This window comes from Panthera pardus, unplaced genomic scaffold, assembly GCF_024362965.1.
Source record: "Panthera pardus isolate Hobbes unplaced genomic scaffold, ASM2436296v1 HiC_scaffold_21, whole genome shotgun sequence".
Taxonomy (NCBI): Eukaryota; Metazoa; Chordata; class Mammalia; order Carnivora; family Felidae; genus Panthera; species Panthera pardus.
The window spans coordinates 55,088,453-55,107,950 of NW_026526777.1; the positions used below are offsets into that span (position 1 = coordinate 55,088,453).

The 19,498-nt window shown below is 41.1% G+C and overlaps 1 protein-coding gene across 12 annotated transcripts in view; it reads right to left on the reverse strand.

Annotated features, from left to right (window-relative positions):
* PRRC2C (proline rich coiled-coil 2C) overlaps window positions 1–17,114 on the reverse strand; it is a 95,299-nt gene extending 78,185 nt beyond the window's left edge. For 7 of the 12 annotated variants that reach the window (XM_053909289.1, XM_053909291.1, XM_053909288.1 and 4 more), the window contains exon 1: window positions 16,887–17,114. The gene's annotated coding sequence lies outside the window, so the exon portion shown is untranslated. The remainder of the gene's footprint in view (window positions 1–16,886) is intronic. The other 5 variants (XM_053909296.1, XM_053909292.1, XM_053909295.1 and 2 more) reach the window with 1 other exon arrangement.
* Between the last annotated feature and the right edge of the window lie 2,384 nt (window positions 17,115–19,498).

Here is a 19,498-nt window from a genome sequence, read left to right on the forward strand (position 1 = left end):
GAGTACAAACTGAAGTTAGAAGACATGAGCATTCTGGAGATCTAACGCACAGCATTATGGTTACAGTCAAAATGATACATTATATACACCAAAGTTGGTAAGAGAGAAGAATTTAAATGTTCTCTCTACACAAAAAAATAACTATGTGATGAAAAGACCATCAACTGATGTTACAGTAATAATCATCTGGCAGTACAGAAATGCATGAAATCAAGTCAACACACACACCTCAAACTTCTACAACGTGATATGTTAATTGTATCTCAATTTTTAAAAAAGGGGGCATAGACAAAATGTAAAAACTTAAAACAAGGGAGAAAGTCTTCGCAACCCTGGGTTAAAGAATTATTTGACAGCACACTAGAATCTGCTCTCAGGGGTCTTTGTGGTGACTGAAAGGATAGATAAATATGAACATTTCAGACAATAACAAATGCTACAAATGAAACCACACAGGATAATATGAGAAAGTAAGACAGAGTGGAACTACTAGTTGATCGCCAAAGGCCTCCCTGAGGGAAACGCTTCTGATTTGGATCTAATGGGGAAGGAGCCTGCTTCAAGGATGAAGAAAAAGCAAATACAAAGGCCCTAAGGTCCTGACATGCTTATCGTTTGAAAACATAAAAGCTGAATCAGTAGAAACTAGTGAGAAAGAGAGTTGAAAGGGAAAGAGAAGTTTGCATGAGAAAGTCTATTAGAATTTTAAATGTTATCTTTAAAGTAATGTGAAACCATTTGATTCCGAACAGAGACGTGTCTTTGGTTTTAAAAATATCCTGGCTACAGGGGCGCCTGGGTGGCGCAGTCGGTTAAGCGTCCGACTTCAGCCAGGTCACGATCTCGCGGTCCGTGAGTTCGAGCCCCGCGTCGGGCTCTGGGCTGATGGCTCGGAGCCTGGAGCCTGTTTCCGATTCTGTGTCTCCCTCTCTCTCTGCCCCTCCCCCGTTCATGCTCTGTCTCTCTCTCTGTCCCAAAAATAAATAAAAAAAAAACGTTGAAAAAAAAAAATATCCTGGCTACAATGTGGTGAATGGATTGCGGAGAGCCAAAGGTACAAGGTGGAAACATCATAGACTGCAACAGCCTAGGCACAATATGCAGCTGTGGCTAAAAATTGGAGACTGGATACATGAGGTCACACATAATATCAACACTAAAAGGAGTTTGGAAGAAGTTGATTCCAACCCCTGTGGATGACCTGGAGGGGCTGAAGACTTGAGCGGGGGAAGTAACTGCATAACTGCAGATGTGGTGGAAACAGCAAGAGAACTGAATGAGAAGCGGAGCCCGAAGATGGAACTAAACTGCTGCAATCTCCGCATCAAACTTAAATGGATGAGGAGTTGCTTCTTAGGGATGAGCAAAGAAAGTGTTTCTTGAGATGGATTCTACTCCTGGTGAAGATGCTGAAACGACAATAAAGGATTCAGAATATTACATCAACTTAGTTGATAAAACAGTGGCAGGGTTTGAGAAGAATGACTCTAATTTTTTTTTTTAAGTTTATTTATTTATTTTGGGAGAGAGAGAACATGATCCGGGGATGGGCAGAGAGAGAGAGAGAGAGAGAATACCAATTCAATTGATGTGGCAAACTTCACTGCTGTCTTATTCTAAGAAACTGCAACAGCCCCCCCCCCCCCCAACCTTCAGCTACTACCACCCTCATCAGTCAGTAACATCAAAGCAAGATCCTCCATGAGCAAAAAGATTACGACTCACTGAAAGCTAAGATGATGGTTAGCATTTTTTTTATCAATAAAGTAATTTTCCTTAAAGTATATACACTGTTTTTATAAAACATACTGCTATTGCACACTTAATAGACTACAATATAGTATAAACATAATTTTCACATGCACTGGGAAACCAAAACATTTTTCATTTGATTTGCTTTATTGAGGTATTTACCTTATTACACTGGTCTGGAACTGAACCCACAATATCCCCAAGGTATGCAAGTATAGCCACAGTTGAGAACCACTGGGGGGATAAAACTAATTTTGATCTGGGATAAGTGGGTTCATGTTTGAGGGAGAGAGGCAGGAGAAGAAGTCAGAGTAGGCAGCAGAAGTCAGGTTTTGCAGAGCCTAGTAGACTAGGATAGGACTATTGTACAATTTAATCTAAATGTCATGAAGAGCCACTGGAGGAAAATTAATAAAAAAATCTCAAGTGCTGAGTAAACGCAGGGCTGCATTCAGCAGATCCACACCTTCAGTAACAGAACAATACCATTTACACAATTAGTAATTTAAAAACTCTTGAAACAGTAAGCTCAACAGGTGCATTTCTTTTCAATCTGCCAGATTCTGACTTCAAAAACTATATTGTCACAGTTACAAAGGAACGATAGCCTCTATAAGGGAACTATATATAGCCTCTATAAGGGAACTATATAGTCTTTTTAGTTTTAAAAAACTTTTTGTTATTTGCATGCCATTAAGAATGTATTTTTTTTTAACATTACTGTCTTGCTTACGATGTACCTATAAAAGTGAATCATTAAGGCCTGTGGGTCAGTCAACACATCATCCTTGCAAGGGGCCAGGCTAATCTCTGTTATGGGTCCAATTTTAGTATATGTGCTGCCCAAGCGATCACTCAGGGTCAGTCTACGAAAACAAAGCCTACGAGGGGCGCCTGGGTGGCTCAGTTGGTTGAGTATCCAACTTCGGCTCATGCCATGATCTCGCAGTTCCTGAGTTCGAGTTCCACGTCGGGCTCTGTGCTGACAGCTCAGAGCCTGGAGCCTGCTTCGGATTCTGTGTCTCCCTCTCTCTTCCCCTCCACAGCTCGCTTGTGCTCTTTCTCAATAATAAATATAAAAAAAAAAAAAAAAAAAAAGCCTACTGAATAATAGTACACCCCTCTTTAAGGGAAGAGAAAGTAATCTTATTTTTTTTTAAGTTTATGTTTTTAGTTTGAGAGAGAGTGAGAGGGAGAGAACATGCACGTGCGTGGGGAAGGGGCAGAGAGTGAGTGAGAGAAAGAATCCCAAGCAGGCCCTGCACCAAAGGAAAGTGCAGGGCTCAAAGTCACGAATCGTGAGATCATGACCTGAGCCAGTACCAAGAGTTGGACACTTAACCAACTGAGCCACCCAGGCGCCCCAGTGATCATATTTCTAAATTCAAGGTTCTAGGACTCTGAGCAATGATGGTCAGAAACTAATATTTTTCACCAAAATTAGATACACCAAAACACGTGCATTTACATTTTCAAGATTTAAACAATGAATATACATATCACCTTGTAAACAATTTTTTTTTTTTTTTGCAAAAAAGTGTTAAGATGAAATAAGTGAAGAAGGAAAAAAAAGTTAGTATTTCAAAAGCAAATAGACTGTGGGGCACCTGGCTGTTTCAGTCAGTAGAGCATGCTACTTTTTCAAAAAATTATTTTAATTTTATTTTTTAAAGTTTACTTATGAGAGAGAGCAAGGGTGCTCAAGTGAAGGAGGAGCAGAGAGAGGGAGACAGATTCTCAAGCAGGCTACATGGTCAGCACAGAGCCCTACACAGGACTTGAAACTTTGAGCCATGAGATCATGATCTGAGCCAAAATCAAGAGTTGGACACTTAATCAACTGAGCCATCCAGGTACCCTTTGTTTTAATGTGAGACAGAGACAGACAGAGACAGACAGAGACAGACAGAGAGAGAGAGAGAGAATGAATTCCAAGAAGGCTCCACACACAGCATGAGCCCTATGCAGGGACTCAGGGCTGGATCCCACCACCCTGGGATCAAGACCTGAAAGCCAAGGAAAGCCACCCAGGCACCCCAGAGTGTGCAGTTCTTTTTTTTTTTTAATTTTTTTTTTAACATTTATTTATTTTTGAGACAGAGAGAGACAGAGCATGAACGGGGGGGGGGGGGGGGGGGGGTGGTCAGAGAGAGAGGGAGACACAGAATCGGAAGCCAGAGTGTGCAGTTCTTGATATTGGGGTCATGAGTTCAAGCCTCACGCTGAGCATGGAGCCTACAAATATACATATATAATAAAAGCAAACAGACTGTTTCCAAATGGTCTAAGGGAAATTTGGAAGGCAGTAGTTTATCACAATATAAACACCAACCTTTCCTTTTTTTTTTTTTTTTTTTAACGTTTATTTATTTTTGAGACAGAGAGAGACAGAGCATGAACAGGGGAGGGGCAGAGAGAGAGGGAGACACAGAATCTGAAAGAGCTGTCAGCACAGAGCCCGACGCGGGGCTCGAACTCATGGACCGCGAGATCATGACCTGAGCCGAAGTCGGCCGCTTAACCGACTGAGCCACCCAGGCGCCCCTAAACACCAACCTTTCAAAATGAAAGGATGACACTCAACACTGGTAACAAAAAGATGGTTTTTATGAAGGACAACCATCATAGGTTGAAAATTATTTGAAAAAAATCTGCGAAAGGTTTCCACATCAAGGCAAGATTAGCTATGATCCCTAAGATTCCTTCAGTCTCAAAAAGTGTAAGATTCTAAGGCTACTCACCATTACATAAGGATTTACAAGTATTCAATACAAAAAAACATTATTTTTAGTGACATTTAAAATCTAGCATATTTCAGTGGTGCCTGAGTGGCTCAGCGGGTTAAGGGTCCAACTTCGGCCCAAGTCATGATCTCATGGTTCGTGAGTTCGAGCCCTGCATCAGGTTCTCTGTCAGCACAGAGCCTGCTTCAGATCCTCTGTCCCCTTCTCTCTCTGCCCTCACCCCCCCATCTCAAAATAAATAAATAATGATTTTTAAAAATCTAGTATATTTGAAAAAACCCATACTTTCACAAATTGCCAATTTGTTAAATTCAACTAAATGCCAATCATCTTTCTGACCACCATGGGCTTCTAAGTATCCAAGCTCTGTTTACCTCTCTTTCCTCATTAATCTTATGGTGAGAATTTAGTTCCTCTGGAAAATGAAGTACAATGTCCCACTGATTTAAATAGTTAACATTAAAAAGAACCTGCAGCCACTTCCAAATAAGCATACTATATACACACAACATATGTTTTATTAAAAAAATAAAGGAAGAATCTCTACTAAGTAATAAGTAATAGTCAGGTATCACATACAAATATAAAAAGTAAACAGATTCTATATAAACTAATTTCTTTGGTCTCTATGACTGACAGTTTTGTCTCTCTTTTTCCTATTTCCCTACATAAATGGTAACATGCTTTTGCCATCTCTCTTTACCAGCTCTCTCTATGCGCTTTCCCGCTGGCCATCTCATCTACTGTTCACTGCTTCGGTAAGGATAATTACCAAAACTCTCCTTCAAACTACAATCTTTAGTGGGAGCCTGGCTGGCTCAGTTGGTGGATGGAGTGTGGCAACTCTTGATCTTGGGCTTCTAAGTTTGATCACCACACTGAGTGTAGAGATTACTTAAAAATTACAAAACAGGGGCGCCTGGGCGGCTCAGTCGTTTGGGCGACCGACTTCGGCCCAGGTCATGATCTCACGGTTCATGAGTTCGAGCCCCGCGTCGGGCTCTGTGCGGACAGCGCAGAGCCTGGAGCCTGCTTCCGATTCTGTGTCTCCCTCTCTCTGCACCTCCCCTGCTCGTGCTCGGTCTCTCTCTGTCTCTCAAAAAATAAATAAGTGTTAAAAAAAATTATTTTTAAAAATTACAAAACAAACTACAATCTGCACGCACACATTTTTAATTGTAGAACAAATGTCTTTACTTAAGTTTCTTGACAGAACTACAACTCAAAATGCTTGATTCCCCTGTTCAGTAATACAAATATTTACCCAGCGCCTACTGTACCACTATTAGGCACTACTAGGAACAAATGAAAAAGGCATGGTGTCCTCATCAACTGAGTGGAGATAACAGGAAACGTAAGAGGGTTGGAAAAGGCTTCCAAAGAACTGGGAGCGAAGAAAGACAACCAGGCAAACAATGCAGTGACAATCAGTGCTGACACCCCAGGAGAAGCTGGCAACTGGGGCTATAGAATGGTCTTCCCAAGCCTGAGCAGTTTGAAGACTCTCATTATTAATGTCCAGCAGCACATCCAGGAGTGGGAAGTGGAGGGAAACACACAGCAGCTGGAATGAAAAGGAACTAGAGCTGTGCCAGACACGTGTAAAGAAAAGCAAGGGAAAGGAAGACGCTGCCAGGAAAATGGTTAGAGTAACATTTCACGGCAGTCTAAGCCAGAGAGTGAAGTAGAAGGTGGAAGAGGATAAGGAGGAAAGCAGAAGGAAATGCCAATTTTAACGACTGATTAAAAGCCCCCCAAAGAGTAATTATTAAGTGCTGAATCAAGCTTACAAGCATTGCTTTGTTCATTTAATAAAAACAAGAGGAGAAAATGTACTACCTGAGTGAGAAAGCATAAGAGCTTGTGATTGGAATTTAAGGTTTCAGGTGATGACAGGATTTAGAACAGCAAATAATCAGGGAATAGGAATGAAGGAATACAGAATTCTTCATGCTACTTTTACAACTTTTCTGTGAGATTAAAATTATTCCAAAAGAAAAAAGGGAAAACAAAAAAGCTCATCTGCTCTCCCAAATACGTTCTTCTCCCCAACTTCACATAACCACTTTCCCTGACCTCTAGATTTAAAACCTTGAGTAATCGGGGCACCTGGGTGGCTCAGCGGGTTAAGCATCCGACTTCAGCTCAGATCATGATCTCGAAGTTCGTGAATTCGAGCTCCAAGTTGAGCTCTATGCTAACAGCTTGGAGCCTGGAGCCCGCTTCAATTCCTCTGTCTCTCTGCCCCTCCCCCTCACGCTCTGTCAGTCTGTCTCTCAAAAATAAATAAACATTAAAAAAAAAAACCTGAGCAATCTTTCATATTTACATCTCCCACTTCTAACACGAAGAGGGATGTTAAGTTCTAGATGTTCTAATGTAGCAATGTCTCTTGAAGCCTTTTTTTTTTTTTTTAATCTGAGCTCTAGAGATGTAAAAACACCAAATTGGGAGTAAGAGCTCAGAGCTCAAGTTACCAAAATTTATCAATGAAGAAACAACTTTAAACAAGTAAAAATAACCTACCCAAAACTCCTAGATGGGGAGAGATAGGGCCAAGATTAAGTCGAAGCTTGACGCCAAAAGCCAATGCCCAAGATAACCTCACCACGTGAGAATCATAATTCAATTTTCATTATAACAGAGATAAACATCAAACCTTTAAAATATAATGATAAATGTTATTTTAGGCTAAGAGATTCTAAAGACTCAAGTTTTTATTTTCAAATTTACTCCATTACAGTACAGAATAAAATATCAAGGACAAAAAATTATAGTAACAAAATACAGTAATAACTATCAACAAACACATTCCATCTGTTATAAAAATGTCATTTTGAAGTATAATAACATAACGTAAAAAGTCTAAGAATCAGTGTACAAAAGATCGTAAATAAGGGGGGGGCACTCTGTACAGAATTGTTTCCCCTCTCAGAATTCTTACACTGAAGCCCTAACTCCCAACTTGACAGATGGTATGTGGAGATACAGGGCCTGTGGGAGATAATCAGGGTTAGCTGAGGTGATGAGGGTGGGGCCTCGTAACGGAATTAAGCTCTTCCAGGAGGAGACACCAAGGCACTCGCCCAGCCACATGGAGACACAGCTAGAAGGCGGCTGTGTGTGGGGCAGGAAGGGAGACCTCGTCAGAGCCTGATTATGCTTGGTCTTCAGCCTCCAGAACTGTGATAAATTCCTGTTAAGCCATCTAGTCTATGGTATTTTCTCATGGCAGCTGGAGCTGACAAAGACGGGATGTATTAACTCCAGAAGACAGCATTCTGTCTATAAAATTTTAAACTAGATTTTCCACTTAAAATAAAAGGGTCTTGCTCTGGGTAAGAGGTTGAACTAGTCAACCTCTAAGTTCACTTCCATCTCCAATGGTTATAACCACTTAGTGATCCTAAAGTTAGAGTGACATCAAATATTTTTAAGATCACATTTGCAGCTATCATAGAAAAGCTAAGAATACTACCATATGTTGAGTGCCTCTACTACAAATAGCACTACAGCATTAAAAATTGTCATTTTTAAAACAAAGTGTAATATAAATAAATCTGTTGGGAGTTCTAATCAGAATGGTAGAAGGGCTGAGGCTGTTCTTAGAAACTGAAACACGTGAATTAAGTTTCTAGGGCAGAATACCCTAAGAATTAGAAAAGATACGCAGCTATTGAATCTTCTGTACCACAAATTACTGTTCTAGCAAAGTTATATATCTGCACATCTACCATTTACTCAATGAAGTGATTCCCAGATCACTCTTTCTGACAACTTATAATATTTTTAAAGTGCTCATATCACAAAACTACTTCTCTTAAAACTGATTTGGTTAAAAAACAAAACTGATTTGGTTTAAATCCCAACTCCAACATTTGGTAGCTAGGTGTTTTCATAGCATAACTGTGGCATATGCATATTATTGGATAAGCATTTCCCTAGTCATTAAATATAATTCTGAACTTTATTTCCTCATCTGTGGGCTATATCCTCTATAGTCTACGTGAGATTTAATTACCAAAGTGTGTATAAAGCTCTGAAAATGGTGTCTGGCACTTAATAAATGGGTAACAGTGTTTGCAAAACTTACACATTACAAATAAAAACCAAAGCATAAAAGCTTCTTAATTAACTTTTTTGCAAGCAAGTCTGTTGGATGTTAAGGAGAAAAAGAGAAGCATTCTCTTAAAGATGTTCATTTGACATCATGAACTATCCTAAACTTCAACGAAATGGCACCATAAGGGTTGAAATTTCAAGTTTAAATTTGTAAGTGTAGAGAACCAGTTAGCATCCCTCCCTGCCAAGCACTGGCTCCACTCCTCCACCATTAAAACATGTATCTTGAGACATGGAAGCCTACACATCTCTCTTTCTCCTACTAACTTTATTCTTCCCATGTTTCCAATCTGTCATAAATATAACTACACAATAAAAAAATTTTCTGGTCAAGAAACCAAGCAATCAGCACTTGTAGGCCATTACTGACTTTTCTGTTCCTCTTCTTCTCTTTCTCCCTTCCTTCCTCCCTCTCTTCCTTTCTTTAAAATCTCTACACCTATCGTGGGGCTCCGATTCATAACCCCATGTATTAAGAGTCACATGCTCTTCCAACTGAGGCAGCTGGAGGTGCCTAATTCTTAATCCTTATTCAACAGCTCTTTCTTCAGCAGGAGAGATACTTTCTCTCCCCCCAATATCCAAAGAGTCCAAAGACTCTGGATCTAGGGTTGGGAGATATTTCATCTTTCTACATTCTGTATCCTAATTCTTGATGCAAGCTACATGGCTCCACACATATTTAAACTCACAGAGTGGTACACCAAAAGATCCAATTTTTATCTGAATTTCAAAAACTCATACAACAATATAACCAACCTCTACTCTGCCAAAAGCCTCATTTCAATAACACCTCTTTCCTTTGAAAACAAAATTTCTCAGGGCACTTGGGTGGCTCAGTTGGTTAAGCGTCTGACTTCTGCTCAGGTCATGATCTCAAGGTTCATGAGTTCAAGCCTTGTGTCGGGCTCTGCACTGACAGCTCAGAGCCTGGAGCCTGTTTCTGATTCTGTGTCTCCCTCTCTCTCTGTCCTTCTCCTACTCGTGCTCATGCTTGGTCTAAATAAATAAATAAATAAATAAGCAAACATTAATAAAATTTTAAAATTTTAAAGTAAATGGACTCTTTCATCTTCCTAACCTTCAGAAGTTAATTTTATACCTCCTACATTGTGGCTTCTTCAGTTAAAATCCACATATATAGTCTGTTTCCCAGTTAATGGAAACATTTAATAAGCTACAATACTCACCTTTAAAATACACTGGATAAAGTGGATGAGTACTTGCCCAACTACTTAACCCATCTTAAAAAGTTCTAAGCTTTTTGTTCCTTGGTGACCATTTCTCCAGTCTCCCGATTGTTTTTTATTCTGTTCCAAATGTATCCTGAATAGATCTCCCTAGGAACTTTTCAGAGCATCCACTGGCCTCCACTGGGCCTTTGTGCAAATAGAAAAACATATGCTTCTGGGGAGAAACAGGTACTCCTCTGGGTGAGGTGGTGATGCACGGGGAGAGAGGGGAGAAGTGAAAGCACGATTACCCCAGGGAGGCCTAGCCAGAACACAGGACTCTGAAAGCAGAGCCTGGAGCAGATTTCAGTCCTTGTTGTCTCCTTCAGCCCAGCACATTTGTGCAGTGCACAAACGGCACAACCACATAAAGCAGCCCTACACTTTCAGATCATTCACTAGGAAAGAGGGAAGGAAAATCAATTATTAACTTCTCTAGCCACCCATTCTCCAGCTACATATGCATCCATCCTTTACCGTGCACACTCAAATATTTGGAGGGGATCTCTCAACATCAGAAAACCTATCCTCCCTTTACCTTTTTTAACTTTCCATTTTTCGTGGTTCTCTTTTCTGTTTAAGTATGGTGAATGCTCATGAAATATCAAAGAATATTAAATTCAAAAGACACGTGGAAACACATTTAATGTGATCTTTGCAACAATCCTCTGAGATAGGTGAAATGGAGATTTTCTTTATTTCACAGATGAATAGACAGGTTTCCCCTGCTATCAGAGAGCAAAGCTTTCCTCTGAAACCTTGCGTAAGCTGAAATGGCTACAGCAAAGAAACAATTACCATTAACTCATATGGAAAAATTTTTGTAGCATTCCCAGACCCAACAAATAACCTCTCTTAGGCTTTTCTGATCCCTTAGGAGCCATCTTGCTAACAAATTCACACACACACACAAAAATAAAGTACAGATGTTCACAAACACAGTTCAAAGCCATGTCCCGATGCTATGTAGTTCCCGAAGGACATTGGTGGCATCACTCTCACTGCCTCTATAATGGCTCACCACTGAATGCTATTGTCACTTTTTGCTTTCTGTAAAAGTGAAAATCTTCTTCAGAATTCTTTCAGGGTGCCTGGGTGGCCCAGTCGGTTAAGCGTCCAACCTCGGCTCAGGTCATGATCTCACAGCTCATAGTGAGTTTGAGCCCCGCGACAGGCTCTGTGCTGACAGCTCAGAGCCTGGAGCATGCTTTAGATTCTGTGTCCCCCTCTCTCTCTGACCCCACCCCCCCCACCCCCCCGCTTCTGCTCTGTCTCTCTCAAAAATAAAAAAAATTTAAAAAAAGTTCTTCCGGTTAGCAAAAGCGGGTACTAATGTATGTCTTTCATAAAAGCAAAGTGGGATAGTACAAACTTCCAAAAAGCGGGGAATACCTGTAACCTAAAATTTGAAGAAGCCACGTTACTTGCCTCTCAAGTTAACAGCAGGCACAAAGGACAAAACATAGGTGACAAAAGGACTAAAACTAGGTGTTTTAACTCACAGTACAGAGCTCATATTGAGCATTCAAGTCACCTAAAAATCAAGAAGTCTCACTACTTATTCCTCCCTGCTTAACCTTTCACCCTCATTACTCGATCTAAAATTCTTTTAGGGTCACCAAAGATCTCTCAGCCAAATCCAAAGGCCACTTATATTTTTCTGAACTCTGCTCCATTTGGCTGTAATAATCCCCTTTTTTAGATTATTCTAAATCCACCCTGATTTCTGTGGTGACTTCCTCACTTATTCATTCTTGCCTTCCTTCTTTTCCCACAGATTGTCTTCCGTATCTTGCTACATTTCAGTCTTAAGCAAATACCTCCACTTTGCAGTTTATAATGGAAATGGCTGCCCCAAGTACATAGTCAAGGCTCTAATTTAGATCTCTTCTCCTGTAATGCTGCCATTCCCTGTGATGAATCCATTCCATCCTAGACTTTCACCACTTCTCGCCTTCATTAATTCTAATTGTTGCCTAATCCTATCCAGCATTCATTTCTTGTTGGGTTTTTTTTTTTTTTTTTAAGATTTTTAAGTATTCTCTACACCCAACATGGGGCTCAAACTCACAACCCCGATCAAGAACTGCAAGCTCTACCAACTGAGCCAGCCAGGCTCAGTTTTGTGGTTATGTCCTAAACAGTGGAATACAAGACTACTAATGGTGTATTAGATGATTTTAAATGGTCCGTAGAGGAATATTTAAAATTATGTTTATTTGGGGGCACCCGGGTGGCTCAGTCAGTTAGGCATCTGCCTCTTGATTTCAGCTCATGTCATGATCTCACAGTTCATGAAATCAACCCGAGTTGGGCTCCGTGCTCAATGTGGGGCCTGCTTGGGGTTCTCTCTCTCCACCCCTCCCCTGCTCCCCACTTGTTCTCGTTCTCAAAATAAATAAATAAACATTAAAAATAAATAAAAATAAACTTTAAAAAATGTTTATTTTGAAACATGTTGAAGGGGGGAAAAACTAACACCAAGTAATCATGTATATTCTTTTAAATTCACTTATTTAGGGGTGCCTGGGTGGCTCAGCTGGATGAGCATCCAACTTCGGCTCAGGTCATGATCTCAGTTTGTGAGTCTGAGCCCCACATTGGGCTCTCTGCTGTCAGCACAGAGCCTGCTTGGGATCCTGTCCCCTTCTCTTTCAGCCCCTCCCCTGCTCACTCTCTGTTTCTCTCAAAATAAGTGCACCTAAAAAAATAAATTCACTTATTTAAAAGACAGTAACTTGAATTAAAGAAAATATTAAAATAGAAGGTTTGAAGATCTTAAAAGACATGAGTGTCTTAAGGTTGGGAAATACTGGCCACTGGGGAATCCATGTTGTATGGAAGTTACACGTTGTATGGAAGCTCTGGGTCAATGATTCGAATCCCATATACTAACTAAGTAACTTTGAAAGAATTACTTAAACTTCTTTAAATCCCAGTTTACTAGTTGTGTAACAAGGACAAAATAATCTACCTCCTAGGCTTACTGTATAGATTGAAAAAGATAATCTACAAAATTACCTTAGCTCAGTGCTTGGCATGGAAAGTGCTCAACAAATATCAATAATTGCAATTATTCTTTTTTTTTTAATTTCTTTTTTAGTATTTTGTTTTTTGTTTTTTTTTTTTTAGAGAGACAGAGTGCAAGTGGAGGAGGAGCAAAGAGAGAGGTAGACACAGAATCTGAAGCAGGCTCCATCCAGGCTCTGAGCTGTCTGCACAGGGCCCAACATGGGGCTCAAACTCACGAACAGTGAGATCATGACCTGAGCTGAAGTTGGACACTCAACAGACTGAGCCACCCAGGCGCCCCAGTAATTGCAATTATTCTTCATCTCTCTTGGCCATCATGCCTTCACTTGTAATCAACTAGGCACCTGATCTATATTATAGACAATGTTCATATATGGATTTTCTGCCCCAAATTTTCCTTTTCTGCTTGTATGTCTTTATTTTTATCTTCTGGTATAAATCCAAAGATCACATGTCAACTTTTAACATTAATCCTTAAAACTGTGAGCATCTTGGCAGTAAGAACCAAAAGCCATATTCCTCTGACTCACTATGCCTTACAAAATTAAAAGAATCTTTAACGTTTGTTGAATCAATCTAAATTTTAGAAAGGAAAATCGGATGCAAACAAATCTCACAACGCACAGTACATAAACATAAGCTATGTGAAAGCATCTTATGCTATTCTCATGGAGAGGTGGGCAGGGTGGGGGGAGGGTATGACAGGGTATTATTTTGCTCTACTAAGATATCTGTCAGTTGAATCTTAGTTGGTGGGTCTAGTCTTCTATTTTCTAATCTCATTCACTCAATAATAAAACCTAGGTATATGCCAACCACCATACAAGGTGTGGAAGATATGGAAACAGTCTAGTAAAGGAAAACACACTAATATTGGAACACAGGTAAAAAGAAAATGACTACATAATATGCTATGTAAATAATACCCAAGTGGTTTTTTTTATACTAGATGTGCTCCACAAATGTTAACTACATCCCATCCTCCCTTAAGGCAGAGCACCTAGGGGTGAGAACATTACATCACATTGACGGTAATAATTTTATTGCTATCTTGTGTTGACTCTACGTATACTAACCATATAAAAGTTTTTGTCTGCCAACTAGACAACTGTTGAAATTCAGTAATTGTTTGATCTGATTTGCCAGCAAACATGTACACACACAGGCCCTAAAACATGACTGGCATTCTGTTAATCTAGAGCAAAATGACGACTAATGTAACTGGTGAAAAGATCAGTTTATATTTAACCTTTCTGGGACTGGGAAAAAACACTATAGAAAATACACTGAAGTTACCCTCTCGAGAATATTTTCACCCACAAAGATGTCCTGACTGACGCATCAAAGGCTTTATTGAGAAATTTAAAATGTTATGACTCAGAAAACTAACATTAATTCTCAAGCTTCTAAACAACAGTTAACAGTTAACATAGACGGAGATAAGCTATCATTGCGTTACCCTATTCATAAACTGATTCTCACTTTGCTGAAAGTGTGTTAGTCATAACTCAGTGAGACACAACTTCTGGATCTCCTTCACTGTTAAGAACAGGCTTTTGTACCAATTTGTGTAACATTTTATCAATCATCAATCCTTGTCTTACACAAATTTGGCATAAACAGCATCTGAAACAGAAGTTACTCAACTGGCTTACAAATTGAAGTGGGGGGGGGGGGCAAAAGGAAACCACTTGGAGGGAGAGGGGGATATAATATAATCTTCAAAGACATTTTACCAATACGGGTGGTGGGGTGGCATTAAGGGTAAGGGAGGGAATGAGTCAGAACTTCTGTATTTTCAGCTGTGCTCAACATACTGAACCCAGGGTTACTGACTGTAGAGCATGAAGAAATCTTTAAGAACAAAATCTAGCACGGAAGTGTAAAAAGAAAGAAAAACTATTTAAATATGCAAAGAATATATACTCCATTCTAAGAATATACAGCTTACTTACTGTTTATGGCAATATTCTGCCAGTCTACTATTAGTTGGCCTTTTACTGTATCCTGAGCACAGTAACAAGCCCTTTACACACATGATCTTTGTTAATCCTGCAGCAAACCTTAGAGGGAAGTACTATTATCATCACCTCCATTTTACAGATGAGGAAATATTCTACCAACAGTATAGGCCAGATCTCAAAATTTAAAGATTATGTCATACTACCTAGTCAAGGGTTTTAACCAACTGGCCTCTACTAGAAAAGGGGAGAAAAATTAGCTTCTATCCCATCCCCAAAGTAGTTACAACCATTTTTTTTAACCTTGCAACACTTTCACCATTGTGTGCAACAATGTTTCTATACTGAAATCAAGCAAAAGAAAAAACTAGGTTAACAATGCTACATCTTCAGTTACCACAGTTCCTAAAATTACAAGAAACAGGGAGGCAGTTTGATGGCCTTACAGCATCCCCTTTCGATTTAGACAGTCTGGGTTTGAATCTCTACCGCAACACGGTAACTGCCTGTGACCTTGGTCACATTAATATCTCTGATTTTATCTCATCTGTAAAATGGGGATGATAATAAGAGCACCTCCCTCAAGTACCGGCTGTAAGATGAGAAAAGATAATGTACGTAAAGAGCTCGTTACTGTGCTCAGTACACAGTAAAAGGTCAACTAATGGTGGAGGGAAAACAGCCACATATGTAAGCTCACCAAACCAAAATATACAAGTAAAAAGCCTGCATTCTGACAAGCCCACTATAAAAAATCAAATTATTATTTGACCACACGCCAAAGACAAAATTCAAAGTCATTCCATTCCTAATTTTCTTAGAGGATCAATGCATTTGAGGTGGGCCAGAAACGATGCTGCAGTGCATCTGACACACACCTAAAAATGGCTCCAGTCGGAGTAGCATCTTAATCACCACCAGAGGAGGTTAAATCTACTTTTTAACAAATGCTGGAGTTAGGCTCGGTGGGCGCTTAAGTATCACGCCATCGTGTTTATTTGCAGGAGGAAGCTATCAAGCACAGGATGAAGAATCCTGATTTTTCTGGTGCATTCCAAAGGAAAACCTTCCAGCACAGCCGCCTACCGTACAATTCCAAGGGCCCTAGCGAGGTATGAATCTACGAGCCTACGCTGAAGAGCAGCCAATGCAGAAATCCGGGCGGCTTCGGGAGCCAGCAAACATCAGGCATGTTGGAAATCTCAAACAAATCTCAAATCAAGTCAAAACAAATATGCATCCCTTTAAAGGAACTAGACGCATTCCTCTCGGGCAAAGGAACAATTTATCAGTGTTCCCATTGGTCCCCATGCCCTTTTCTGCAAGTCCTGAAGTGGGGCCTTTACCGTAACACCAATAACAGTAACGCTATCTCAAAGAGAGAGAGCTGCAGAGTGGGATTCACTACGCAGGTCAGGGGATGGCGAGGCCTGGGGAACGAAATGACTACCAAACCGTCGTCTGGAGTTGGGGCTGCACGTCCCTAGCGGAAGTAGGGTTGGTCCAGATTCCCCCAAGCGCCTCTCACCGAGTCAGGTCTTTAGCCCGGTCTCTCTCACACAGTGCTCGCTGCAAATTCCACCCTAACTACACACGGAAAAGAAGTAGGCAGTAAAGGCCCCAGATGAGCCCTTGAGCTGTCTGGGGGACGCTTCCCACACATTAGGAAAAAAGCCATTATCCCAAGGACGGGAACCCCCTTCGTTTAGCCGGCTACGCGACTAATCCCCCCGCGGGGCCTGAGCGGGGACCGGGTGGGAGAGAGACCGACGGCTCCGGAACTCCCGCTGCAGACCACATGGGGCGGGTCTGACTCCGGTTTCCCGCTCCCCGACCAGGAGGCCGAGACTTCCCCCAGACACAGACATGATGAGAACCAAAGAGAAAGCGGGGGATGGCTCGACCCAAGGCCGTCTCCCAGCGGCTCCCCAGTCTCTGCCCGCCAGGGCCGGGGTGCGCTCCCACGCCCCAGGCGGCCCCCCGCCAGCCCACCCCGATGGGGCCCGCTTTGATCACAGCTCCTACGCCCTCGCTTTCCTTACCGGCCAGGGCGAGTGTCAAGCGGAGTGTGTCTGCGCACTTCGAGAGTCTCTGCCGCGCTCTGATCGAGGGAAGGGGAAGGGGAGGCGAGGGGTGGGGGGGATGGAAGGACCACCCGACCGGGGAAGCCGAAGCTGCGGATGGACAAACCGCCAAAGCACTTTCGCTGCTTCCCGAGAGGGAGAGAGCGAGCGAGAAAAAGAAGCAAGATGGCGGCTAGCCAGCCCCTACGTACTACGTCATGCCGCGGCGTACGTAAGGCACATCTCCGCAAGGCCGCCCTCCGGCGCAGAGACGGCCCGATCACGTGAGGCCTCCGTGGCGGCCCAACCCCGGCGGAAGGCGACGGCGCCTCCTGCTGGAAGGAGGGAGTTCCTGCAATCGGGGTTCCCGCCGCGGGGTAAGGATTTGCAGGAGCTCTCTCCAGGAATTCTGGAAGAGGCCACGATTGTGCACTGATAGGCCTCAGGGAAGGCAGCACTCTTGTAAGTGGTGGATGGGTGTGTGAATTGGTTCAACCGACAGTCTGGCGCTACGTATCAACAGTACGTTATGCATAATCTTTAACCTTGGTGTTCGACAGTATCTTGATATTTTCCAGAAATATGAGTACACAGTATTCATAATACCAAAAGCTGTCCGTTGACAAGAGATAAATAAATGCATTATGATACATCCATATAATGGACTATTCTGAAGCCATTAAATTCAGATTAATACTTAATGATCAGGGAAATGCTTATGCCCTAATATATTTATGCCGTAACTATGCTAGAAACACACACACATACACATATTCATTGAAAAGAATAAAAAATGTACTCTGGATGTTAATAATGGTAATGTGAACAATAGTTTTCTTAGGGCATTCAGATTTTTAAAAAAGATTTTATGTATGCCTTTCTATAATTTCCATATTTTATCATCACAAATCAGTTTTAATGTGTAATGAAAACTTTGTGAGTCATAATATTGTTATGAGACACAAATGATAAATATGTGCACACATATAGTGTATATAGTGTGTGTGTAACTGTATATGGTATTGTGTTAATTTAAGTTTCATAAAGCATTACATATTTTTTTAGGTTTTAGAATAAAACAAAAACATGTTTTGCTAAGTGCTATGTCATATGGGTAAGTTACTTAATATCTCTTTGATTCAGTTTTCTCATGTGTAAAATGGAGGTAATACCTACTTCTATCTATGTCAACTATACTTCAATTAAAAAACACAATAAAATGTTTTAAAAATTAAAAAAAAATTTCTTCCACAAAAAATAAAAATACCTGCTTCTCAAGTTTGTGTTATTTACTCACCAAATATGTATTGAGCACCTACTGTCTATGCTAGGTACTGGGATATAAAGGTATAGAACAATTAAGACATTGGCCCTGGGGCACCTGGGTGGCTTGGTGGGTTAAGCGACCGATTCTTGATCTCAGCTCAGGTCTTGATCTCAGTGTGGTGAGTTCAAGCCCTGTGTGGGCTCCTTGCTGGACATGAAGCCTACTTAAAAAAAATAAAAAATAAAAATAAAAAGACCTTGGTCCTAGGCAACAGTCTAGTGATACAGATCAAATCAAATAATAGGTTTGGATATGTACAACAAAAGAAACAAACAAGATATCAAGATAAAGAATAACCAGGAAGAAGGGCAGGGGGAATTTATTTTAGAAAGTGTGGTTCCTGAGTACTTTTCTGAAAAGGGGCCACTGAAACTGGGACCTGAATGACAAGAAGAAGCAGTAATGCAAAGAGTAGATGGAAAAGTGCTCTGGACCAAGTGAACTGCAATTGCAAATGCCCTGATCTGGGAAAGAGTTTGGAATGTTCTAGAAACTAGGAGAGGTGTGTGTCTGGAACTTAGTTAAGACAGTGACACAAACAAGATGAGACTGGAAGGAGAGTCGAAAGCCAGATTCAGAGGAAGCTAGGTTAGGGAGTTCAGAAAGAATGTCACCTAGGAGCAGTGAAAAGCCATTTGAAGGTTTTAAGAAAAGGAGCCGCAGGATCTGATTTTACATTTTAAGGAGATCACCAGTAACTGCTGAATGAAGAGTGTGAAAAACAGATTGTGGGGAGGCAAGAAGGGAAGCAAGGAGCTCTACTAGGTAGTAATGAAGTAATTACAGTGGCGAAGAATGACAGTGGTCTGGACTAAGATGGAGGCTGTGAACTTGGAGAGAAGTAGACAGATTTGGCACGTATTTTGGAGCAAAAATATACTCGCTTGTGGGAAACGATCACTTCTCCATGTAGGGAAAGAAGAAAAGAATCAATGACAACAGATTGATGGCTTGAGCAACTGGGTGAATGACAGCAGCATTTATAGAGATTATGGTGTTGGAAGAGGGGAGGAAAACCATTTGGCTGGTAGAGAATATTAAAAAGAAAAACTGGGGCTGAGCCCAGGTAGCTCAGTCAGTTAAGTGTTCGACTCTTAATTTCAGTTCAGGTCAGGATCTCACGGTTTGTGGGTTGGAGCCCCAAATCAGGCTCCAGGTGGAGCTTGATCCCAGAGATTGTCTCCCTCTCTCTCTGCCCCTCCCCTGCTCGCATGTATGAGTGCATGCACATGCACATATGCACACACATGCTCTCTCTCTCTCT